An 11,659-nucleotide genomic window follows, 5' to 3' on the forward strand; every position below is an offset into this window, starting at 1 on the left:
CATGGTCTCGGAGCACATGCTACAGGGTGGCATTTTTCACGGTTTCGGAGGATTTGAAAAAAAGGTGAAAATCACTGAAAAGCGACAGGCTATAGTCCATGGTCTCGGAGCACATGCTACAGGCTGGCATTTTTCACGGTTTTGGAGGATTTGAAAAAAAGGTGAAATTCACTGAAAAGCGACAGGCTATAGTCCATGGTCTCGGAGCACATGCTACAGGGTGGCATTTTTCACGGTTTCAGAGGATTTGAAAAAAAGGTGAAAATCACTGAAAAGCGACAGGCTATATTCCATGGTCTCGGAGCACATGCTACAGGGTGGCATTTTTCACGGTTTCGGAGGATTTGAAAAAAAGGTGAAAATCACTGAAAAGCGACAGGCTATAGTCCATGGTCTCGGAGCACATGCTACAGGGTGGCATTTTTCACGGTTTCGGAGGATTTGAAAAAAGGGGAAAATCACTGAAAAGCGACAGGCTATAGTCCATGGTCTCGGAGCACATGCTACAGGGTGGCATTTTTCACGGTTTCGGAGGATTTGAAAAAAAGGGGAAAATCACTGAAAAGCGACAGGCTATAGTCCATGGTCTCGGAGCACATGCTAAAGGGTGCCATTTTTCACGGTTTCGGAGGATTTGAAAAAAAGGTGAAAATCACTGAAAAGCGACAGGCTATAGTCCATGGTCTCGGAGCACATGCTACAGGGTGGCATTTTTCACGGTTTCGGAGGATTTGAAAAAAGGGGAAAATCACTGAAAAGCGACAGGCTATAGTCCATGGTCTCGGAGCACATGCTACAGGGTGGCATTTTTCACGATTTGAAAAAAAGGTGAAAATCACTGAAAAGCGACAGGCTATAGTCCATGGTCTCGGAGCACATGCTACAGGGTGGCATTTTTCACGGTTTCGGAGGATTTGAAAAAAAGGTGAAAATCACTGAAAAGCGACAGGCTATAGTCCATGGTCTCGGAGCACATGCTACGGCATTTTTCACGGTTTCGGAGGATTTGAAAAAAAGGTGAAAATCACTGAAAAGCGACAGGCTATAGTCCATGGTCTCGGAGCACATGCTACAGGGTGGCATTTTTCACGGTTTCGGAGGATTTGAAAAAAAGGTGAAAATCACTGAAAAGCGACAGGCTATAGTCCATGGTCTCGGAGCACATGCTACAGGCTGGCATTTTTCACGGTTTCGGAGGATTTGAAAAAAAGGTGAAAATCACTGAAAAGCGACAGGCTATAGTCCATGGTCTCGGAGCACATGCTACAGGGTGGCATTTTTCACGGTTTCAGAGGATTTGAAGAAAAGGTGAAAATCACTGAAAAGCGACAGGCTATGGTCTCGGAGCACATGCTACAGGGTGGCATTTTTCACGGTTTCGGAGGATTTGAAAAAAGGGGAAAATCACTGAAAAGCGACAGGCTATAGTCCATGGTCTCGGAGCACATGCTACAGGGTGGCATTTTTTACGGTTTCGGAGGATTTAAAAAAAAGGTGAAAATCACTGAAAAGCGACAGGCTATAGTCCATGGTCTCGGAGCACATGCTACAGGGTGGCATTTTTCACGGTTTCGGAGGATTTGAAAAAAAGGTGAAAATCACTGAAAAGCGACAGGCTATAGTCCATGGTCTCGGAGCACATGCTACAGGGTGGCATTTTTCACGGTTTCGGAGGATTTGAAAAAAAGGTGAAAATCACTGAAAAGCGACAGGCTATAGTCCATGGTCTCGGAGCACATGCTACAGGGTGGCATTTTTCACGGTTTCGGAGGATTTGAAAAAAAGGTGAAAATCACTGAAAAGCGACAGGCTATAGTCCATGGTCTCGGAACACATGCTACAGGGTGGCATTTTTCACGGTTTCGGAGGATTTGAAAAAAAGGTGAAAATCACTGAAAAGCGACAGGCTATAGTCCATGGTCTCGGAGCACATGCTACAGGCTGGCATTTTTCACGGTTTCGGAGGATTTGAAAAAAAGGTGAAAATCACTGAAAAGCGACAGGCTATAGTCCATGGTCTCGGAGCACATGCTACAGGCTGGCATTTTTCACGGTTTTGGAGGATTTGAAAAAAGGTGAAATTCACTGAAAAGCGACAGGCTATAGTCCATGGTCTCGGAGCACATGCTACAGGGTGGCATTTTTCACGGTTTCAGAGGATTTGAAAAAAAGGTGAAAATCACTGAAAAGCGACAGGCTATAGTCCATGGTCTCGGAGCACATGCTACAGGGTGGCATTTTTCACGATTTGAAAAAAAGGTGAAAATCACTGAAAAGCGACAGGCTATAGTCCATGGTCTCGGAGCACATGCTACAGGGTGGCATTTTTCACGGTTTCGGAGGATTTGAAAAAAAGGTGAAAATCACTGAAAAGCGACAGGCTATAGTCCATGGTCTCGGAGCACATGCTACAGGGTTGCATTTTTCACGGTTTCGGAGGATTTGAAAAAAAGGTGAAAATCACTGAAAAGCGACAGGCTATAGTCCATGGTCTCGGAGCACATGCTACAGGGTGGCATTTTTCACGGTTTCGGAGGATTTGAAAAAAGGGGAAAATCACTGAAAAGCGACAGGCTATAGTCCATGGTCTCGGAGCACATTCTACAGGGTGGCATTTTTCACGATTTGAAAAAAAGGTGAAAATCACTTAAAAGCGACAGGCTATAGTCCATGGTCTCGGAGCACATGCCACAGGGTGGCATTTTTCACGGTTTCGGAGGATTTGAAAAAAAGGTGAAAATCACTGAAAAGCGACAGGCTATAGTCCATGGTCTCGGAGCACATGCTACGGCATTTTTCACGGTTTCGGAGGATTTGAAAAAAAGGTGAAAATCACTGAAAAGCGACAGGCTATAGTCCATGGTCTCGGAGCACATGCTACAGGGTGGCATTTTTCACGGTTTCGGAGGATTTGAAAAAAAGGTGAAAATCACTGAAAAGCGACAGGCTATAGTCCATGGTCTCGGAGCACATGCTACAGGCTGGCATTTTTCACGGTTTCGGAGGATTTGAAAAAAAGGTGAAAATCACTGAAAAGCGACAGGCTATAGTCCATGGTCTCGGAGCACATGCTACAGGGTGGCATTTTTCACGGTTTCAGAGGATTTGAAGAAAAGGTGAAAATCACTGAAAAGCGACAGGCTATGGTCTCGGAGCACATGCTACAGGGTGGCATTTTTCACGGTTTCGGAGGATTTGAAAAAAGGGGAAAATCACTGAAAAGCGACAGGCTATAGTCCATGGTCTCGGAGCACATGCTACAGGGTGGCATTTTTTACGGTTTCGGAGGATTTAAAAAAAAGGTGAAAATCACTGAAAAGCGACAGGCTATAGTCCATGGTCTCGGAGCACATGCTACAGGGTGGCATTTTTCACGGTTTCGGAGGATTTGAAAAAAAGGTGAAAATCACTGAAAAGCGACAGGCTATAGTCCATGGTCTCGGAGCACATGCTACAGGGTGGCATTTTTCACGGTTTCGGAGGATTTGAAAAAAAGGTGAAAATCACTGAAAAGCGACAGGCTATAGTCCATGGTCTCGGAGCACATGCTACAGGGTGGCATTTTTCACGGTTTCGGAGGATTTGAAAAAAAGGTGAAAATCACTGAAAAGCGACAGGCTATAGTCCATGGTCTCGGAACACATGCTACAGGGTGGCATTTTTCACGGTTTCGGAGGATTTGAAAAAAAGGTGAAAATCACTGAAAAGCGACAGGCTATAGTCCATGGTCTCGGAGCACATGCTACAGGCTGGCATTTTTCACGGTTTCGGAGGATTTGAAAAAAAGGTGAAAATCACTGAAAAGCGACAGGCTATAGTCCATGGTCTCGGAGCACATGCTACAGGCTGGCATTTTTCACGGTTTTGGAGGATTTGAAAAAAGGTGAAATTCACTGAAAAGCGACAGGCTATAGTCCATGGTCTCGGAGCACATGCTACAGGGTGGCATTTTTCACGGTTTCAGAGGATTTGAAAAAAAGGTGAAAATCACTGAAAAGCGACAGGCTATAGTCCATGGTCTCGGAGCACATGCTACAGGGTGGCATTTTTCACGGTTTCGGAGGATTTGAAAAAAAGGTGAAAATCACTGAAAAGCGACAGGCTATAGTCCATGGTCTCGGAGCACATGCTACAGGCTGGCATTTTTCACGGTTTCGGAGGATTTGAAAAAAAGGTGAAAATCACTGAAAAGCGACAGGCTATAGTCCATGGTCTCGGAGCACATGCTACAGGGTGGCATTTTTCACGGTTTCAGAGGATTTGAAGAAAAGGTGAAAATCACTGAAAAGCGACAGGCTATGGTCTCGGAGCACATGCTACAGGGTGGCATTTTTCACGGTTTCGGAGGATTTGAAAAAAGGGGAAAATCACTGAAAAGCGACAGGCTATAGTCCATGGTCTCGGAGCACATGCTACAGGGTGGCATTTTTTACGGTTTCGGAGGATTTAAAAAAAAGGTGAAAATCACTGAAAAGCGACAGGCTATAGTCCATGGTCTCGGAGCACATGCTACAGGGTGGCATTTTTCACGGTTTCGGAGGATTTGAAAAAAAGGTGAAAATCACTGAAAAGCGACAGGCTATAGTCCATGGTCTCGGAGCACATGCTACAGGGTGGCATTTTTCACGGTTTCGGAGGATTTGAAAAAAAGGTGAAAATCACTGAAAAGCGACAGGCTATAGTCCATGGTCTCGGAGCACATGCTACAGGGTGGCATTTTTCACGGTTTCGGAGGATTTGAAAAAAAGGTGAAAATCACTGAAAAGCGACAGGCTATAGTCCATGGTCTCGGAGCACATGCTACAGGGTGGCATTTTTCACGGTTTCGGAGGATTTGAAAAAAGGGGAAAATCACTGAAAAGCGACAGGCTATAGTCCATGGTCTCGGAGCACATGCTACAGGGTGGCATTTTTCACGATTTGAAAAAAAGGTGAAAATCACTTAAAAGCGACAGGCTATAGTCCATGGTCTCGGAGCACATGCCACAGGGTGGCATTTTTCACGGTTTCGGAGGATTTGAAAAAAAGGTGAAAATCACTGAAAAGCGACAGGCTATAGTCCATGGTCTCGGAGCACATGCTACGGCATTTTTCACGGTTTCGGAGGATTTGAAAAAAAGGTGAAAATCACTGAAAAGCGACAGGCTATAGTCCATGGTCTCGGAGCACATGCTACAGGGTGGCATTTTTCACGGTTTCGGAGGATTTGAAAAAAAGGTGAAAATCACTGAAAAGCGACAGGCTATAGTCCATGGTCTCGGAGCACATGCTACAGGCTGGCATTTTTCACGGTTTCGGAGGATTTGAAAAAAAGGTGAAAATCACTGAAAAGCGACAGGCTATAGTCCATGGTCTCGGAGCACATGCTACAGGGTGGCATTTTTCACGGTTTCAGAGGATTTGAAGAAAAGGTGAAAATCACTGAAAAGCGACAGGCTATAGTCTCGGAGCACATGCTACAGGGTGGCATTTTTCACGGTTTCGGAGGATTTGAAAAAAGGGGAAAATCACTGAAAAGCGACAGGCTATAGTCCATGGTCTCGGAGCACATGCTACAGGGTGGCATTTTTTACGGTTTCGGAGGATTTAAAAAAAAGGTGAAAATCACTGAAAAGCGACAGGCTATAGTCCATGGTCTCGGAGCACATGCTACAGGGTGGCATTTTTCACGGTTTCGGAGGATTTGAAAAAAAGGTGAAAATCACTGAAAAGCGACAGGCTATAGTCCATGGTCTCGGAGCACATGCTACAGGGTGGCATTTTTCACGGTTTCGGAGGATTTGAAAAAAAGGTGAAAATCACTGAAAAGCGACAGGCTATAGTCCATGGTCTCGGAGCACATGCTACAGGGTGGCATTTTTCACGGTTTCGGAGGATTTGAAAAAAAGGTGAAAATCACTGAAAAGCGACAGGCTATAGTCCATGGTCTCGGAACACATGCTACAGGGTGGCATTTTTCACGGTTTCGGAGGATTTGAAAAAAAGGTGAAAATCACTGAAAAGCGACAGGCTATAGTCCATGGTCTCGGAGCACATGCTACAGGCTGGCATTTTTCACGGTTTCGGAGGATTTGAAAAAAAGGTGAAAATCACTGAAAAGCGACAGGCTATAGTCCATGGTCTCGGAGCACATGCTACAGGCTGGCATTTTTCACGGTTTTGGAGGATTTGAAAAAAGGTGAAATTCACTGAAAAGCGACAGGCTATAGTCCATGGTCTCGGAGCACATGCTACAGGGTGGCATTTTTCACGGTTTCGGAGGATTTGAAAAAAGGGGAAAATCACTGAAAAGCGACAGGCTATAGTCCATGGTCTCGGAGCACATGCTACAGGGTGGCATTTTTCACGGTTTCGGAGGATTTGAAAAAAAGGGGAAAATCACTGAAAAGCGACAGGCTATAGTCCATGGTCTCGGAGCACATGCTAAAGGGTGCCATTTTTCACGGTTTCGGAGGATTTGAAAAAAAGGTGAAAATCACTGAAAAGCGACAGGCTATAGTCCATGGTCTCGGAGCACATGCTACAGGGTGGCATTTTTCACGATTTAAAAAAAAGGTGAAAATCACTGAAAAGCGACAGGCTATAGTCCATGGTCTCGGAGCACATGCTACAGGGTGGCATTTTTCACGATTTGAAAAAAAGGTGAAAATCACTGAAAAGCGACAGGCTATAGTCCATGGTCTCGGAGCACATGCTACAGGGTGGCATTTTTCACGGTTTCGGAGGATTTGAAAAAAGGGGAAAATCACTGAAAAGCGACAGGCTATAGTCCATGGTCTCGGAGCACATGCTACAGGGTGGCATTTTTCACGGTTTCGGAGGATTTGAAAAAAAGGTGAAAATCACTGAAAAGCGACAGGCTATAGTCCATGGTCTCGGAGCACATGCTACAGGCTGGCATTTTTCACGGTTTTGGAGGATTTGAAAAAAAGGTGAAATTCACTGAAAAGCGACAGGCTATAGTCCATGGTCTCGGAGCACATGCTACAGGGTGGCATTTTTCACGGTTTCAGAGGATTTGAAAAAAAGGTGAAAATCACTGAAAAGCGACAGGCTATATTCCATGGTCTCGGAGCACATGCTACAGGGTGGCATTTTTCACGGTTTCGGAGGATTTGAAAAAAAGGTGAAAATCACTGAAAAGCGACAGGCTATAGTCCATGGTCTCGGAGCACATGCTACAGGGTGGCATTTTTCACGGTTTCGGAGGATTTGAAAAAAGGGGAAAATCACTGAAAAGCGACAGGCTATAGTCCATGGTCTCGGAGCACATGCTACAGGGTGGCATTTTTCACGGTTTCGGAGGATTTGAAAAAAAGGGGAAAATCACTGAAAAGCGACAGGCTATAGTCCATGGTCTCGGAGCACATGCTAAAGGGTGCCATTTTTCACGGTTTCGGAGGATTTGAAAAAAAGGTGAAAATCACTGAAAAGCGACAGGCTATAGTCCATGGTCTCGGAGCACATGCTACAGGGTGGCATTTTTCACGGTTTCGGAGGATTTGAAAAAAGGGGAAAATCACTGAAAAGCGACAGGCTATAGTCCATGGTCTCGGAGCACATGCTACAGGGTGGCATTTTTCACGATTTGAAAAAAAGGTGAAAATCACTGAAAAGCGACAGGCTATAGTCCATGGTCTCGGAGCACATGCTACAGGGTGGCATTTTTCACGGTTTCGGAGGATTTGAAAAAAAGGTGAAAATCACTGAAAAGCGACAGGCTATAGTCCATGGTCTCGGAGCACATGCTACGGCATTTTTCACGGTTTCGGAGGATTTGAAAAAAAGGTGAAAATCACTGAAAAGCGACAGGCTATAGTCCATGGTCTCGGAGCACATGCTACAGGGTGGCATTTTTCACGGTTTCGGAGGATTTGAAAAAAAGGTGAAAATCACTGAAAAGCGACAGGCTATAGTCCATGGTCTCGGAGCACATGCTACAGGCTGGCATTTTTCACGGTTTCGGAGGATTTGAAAAAAAGGTGAAAATCACTGAAAAGCGACAGGCTATAGTCCATGGTCTCGGAGCACATGCTACAGGGTGGCATTTTTCACGGTTTCGGAGGATTTGAAAAAAGGGGAAAATCACTGAAAAGCGACAGGCTATAGTCCATGGTCTCGGAGCACATGCTACAGGGTGGCATTTTTCACGGTTTCGGAGGATTTGAAAAAAAGGTGAAAATCACTGAAAAGCGACAGGCTATAGTCCATGGTCTCGGAGCACATGCTACAGGCTGGCATTTTTCACGGTTTTGGAGGATTTGAAAAAAAGGTGAAATTCACTGAAAAGCGACAGGCTATAGTCCATGGTCTCGGAGCACATGCTACAGGGTGGCATTTTTCACGGTTTCAGAGGATTTGAAAAAAAGGTGAAAATCACTGAAAAGCGACAGGCTATATTCCATGGTCTCGGAGCACATGCTACAGGGTGGCATTTTTCACGGTTTCGGAGGATTTGAAAAAAAGGTGAAAATCACTGAAAAGCGACAGGCTATAGTCCATGGTCTCGGAGCACATGCTACAGGGTGGCATTTTTCACGGTTTCGGAGGATTTGAAAAAAGGGGAAAATCACTGAAAAGCGACAGGCTATAGTCCATGGTCTCGGAGCACATGCTACAGGGTGGCATTTTTCACGGTTTCGGAGGATTTGAAAAAAAGGGGAAAATCACTGAAAAGCGACAGGCTATAGTCCATGGTCTCGGAGCACATGCTAAAGGGTGCCATTTTTCACGGTTTCGGAGGATTTGAAAAAAAGGTGAAAATCACTGAAAAGCGACAGGCTATAGTCCATGGTCTCGGAGCACATGCTACAGGGTGGCATTTTTCACGGTTTCGGAGGATTTGAAAAAAGGGGAAAATCACTGAAAAGCGACAGGCTATAGTCCATGGTCTCGGAGCACATGCTACAGGGTGGCATTTTTCACGATTTGAAAAAAAGGTGAAAATCACTGAAAAGCGACAGGCTATAGTCCATGGTCTCGGAGCACATGCTACAGGGTGGCATTTTTCACGGTTTCGGAGGATTTGAAAAAAAGGTGAAAATCACTGAAAAGCGACAGGCTATAGTCCATGGTCTCGGAGCACATGCTACGGCATTTTTCACGGTTTCGGAGGATTTGAAAAAAAGGTGAAAATCACTGAAAAGCGACAGGCTATAGTCCATGGTCTCGGAGCACATGCTACAGGGTGGCATTTTTCACGGTTTCGGAGGATTTGAAAAAAAGGTGAAAATCACTGAAAAGCGACAGGCTATAGTCCATGGTCTCGGAGCACATGCTACAGGCTGGCATTTTTCACGGTTTCGGAGGATTTGAAAAAAAGGTGAAAATCACTGAAAAGCGACAGGCTATAGTCCATGGTCTCGGAGCACATGCTACAGGGTGGCATTTTTCACGGTTTCAGAGGATTTGAAGAAAAGGTGAAAATCACTGAAAAGCGACAGGCTATGGTCTCGGAGCACATGCTACAGGGTGGCATTTTTCACGGTTTCGGAGGATTTGAAAAAAGGGGAAAATCACTGAAAAGCGACAGGCTATAGTCCATGGTCTCGGAGCACATGCTACAGGGTGGCATTTTTTACGGTTTCGGAGGATTTAAAAAAAAGGTGAAAATCACTGAAAAGCGACAGGCTATAGTCCATGGTCTCGGAGCACATGCTACAGGGTGGCATTTTTCACGGTTTCGGAGGATTTGAAAAAAAGGTGAAAATCACTGAAAAGCGACAGGCTATAGTCCATGGTCTCGGAGCACATGCTACAGGGTGGCATTTTTCACGGTTTCGGAGGATTTGAAAAAAAGGTGAAAATCACTGAAAAGCGACAGGCTATAGTCCATGGTCTCGGAGCACATGCTACAGGGTGGCATTTTTCACGGTTTCGGAGGATTTGAAAAAAAGGTGAAAATCACTGAAAAGCGACAGGCTATAGTCCATGGTCTCGGAACACATGCTACAGGGTGGCATTTTTCACGGTTTCGGAGGATTTGAAAAAAAGGTGAAAATCACTGAAAAGCGACAGGCTATAGTCCATGGTCTCGGAGCACATGCTACAGGCTGGCATTTTTCACGGTTTCGGAGGATTTGAAAAAAAGGTGAAAATCACTGAAAAGCGACAGGCTATAGTCCATGGTCTCGGAGCACATGCTACAGGCTGGCATTTTTCACGGTTTTGGAGGATTTGAAAAAAGGTGAAATTCACTGAAAAGCGACAGGCTATAGTCCATGGTCTCGGAGCACATGCTACAGGGTGGCATTTTTCACGGTTTCAGAGGATTTGAAAAAAAGGTGAAAATCACTGAAAAGCGACAGGCTATAGTCCATGGTCTCGGAGCACATGCTACAGGGTGGCATTTTTCACGATTTGAAAAAAAGGTGAAAATCACTGAAAAGCGACAGGCTATAGTCCATGGTCTCGGAGCACATGCTACAGGGTGGCATTTTTCACGGTTTCGGAGGATTTGAAAAAAAGGTGAAAATCACTGAAAAGCGACAGGCTATAGTCCATGGTCTCGGAGCACATGCTACAGGGTTGCATTTTTCACGGTTTCGGAGGATTTGAAAAAAAGGTGAAAATCACTGAAAAGCGACAGGCTATAGTCCATGGTCTCGGAGCACATGCTACAGGGTGGCATTTTTCACGGTTTCGGAGGATTTGAAAAAAGGGGAAAATCACTGAAAAGCGACAGGCTATAGTCCATGGTCTCGGAGCACATTCTACAGGGTGGCATTTTTCACGATTTGAAAAAAAGGTGAAAATCACTTAAAAGCGACAGGCTATAGTCCATGGTCTCGGAGCACATGCCACAGGGTGGCATTTTTCACGGTTTCGGAGGATTTGAAAAAAAGGTGAAAATCACTGAAAAGCGACAGGCTATAGTCCATGGTCTCGGAGCACATGCTACGGCATTTTTCACGGTTTCGGAGGATTTGAAAAAAAGGTGAAAATCACTGAAAAGCGACAGGCTATAGTCCATGGTCTCGGAGCACATGCTACAGGGTGGCATTTTTCACGGTTTCGGAGGATTTGAAAAAAAGGTGAAAATCACTGAAAAGCGACAGGCTATAGTCCATGGTCTCGGAGCACATGCTACAGGCTGGCATTTTTCACGGTTTCGGAGGATTTGAAAAAAAGGTGAAAATCACTGAAAAGCGACAGGCTATAGTCCATGGTCTCGGAGCACATGCTACAGGGTGGCATTTTTCACGGTTTCAGAGGATTTGAAGAAAAGGTGAAAATCACTGAAAAGCGACAGGCTATGGTCTCGGAGCACATGCTACAGGGTGGCATTTTTCACGGTTTCGGAGGATTTGAAAAAAGGGGAAAATCACTGAAAAGCGACAGGCTATAGTCCATGGTCTCGGAGCACATGCTACAGGGTGGCATTTTTTACGGTTTCGGAGGATTTAAAAAAAAGGTGAAAATCACTGAAAAGCGACAGGCTATAGTCCATGGTCTCGGAGCACATGCTACAGGGTGGCATTTTTCACGGTTTCGGAGGATTTGAAAAAAAGGTGAAAATCACTGAAAAGCGACAGGCTATAGTCCATGGTCTCGGAGCACATGCTACAGGGTGGCATTTTTCACGGTTTCGGAGGATTTGAAAAAAAGGTGAAAATCACTGAAAAGCGACAGGCTATAGTCCATGGTCTCGGAGCACATG

This window comes from Electrona antarctica, assembly GCF_951216825.1.
Source record: "Electrona antarctica genome assembly, chromosome: 7".
Lineage (NCBI taxonomy): Eukaryota > Metazoa > Chordata > Actinopteri > Myctophiformes > Myctophidae > Electrona > Electrona antarctica.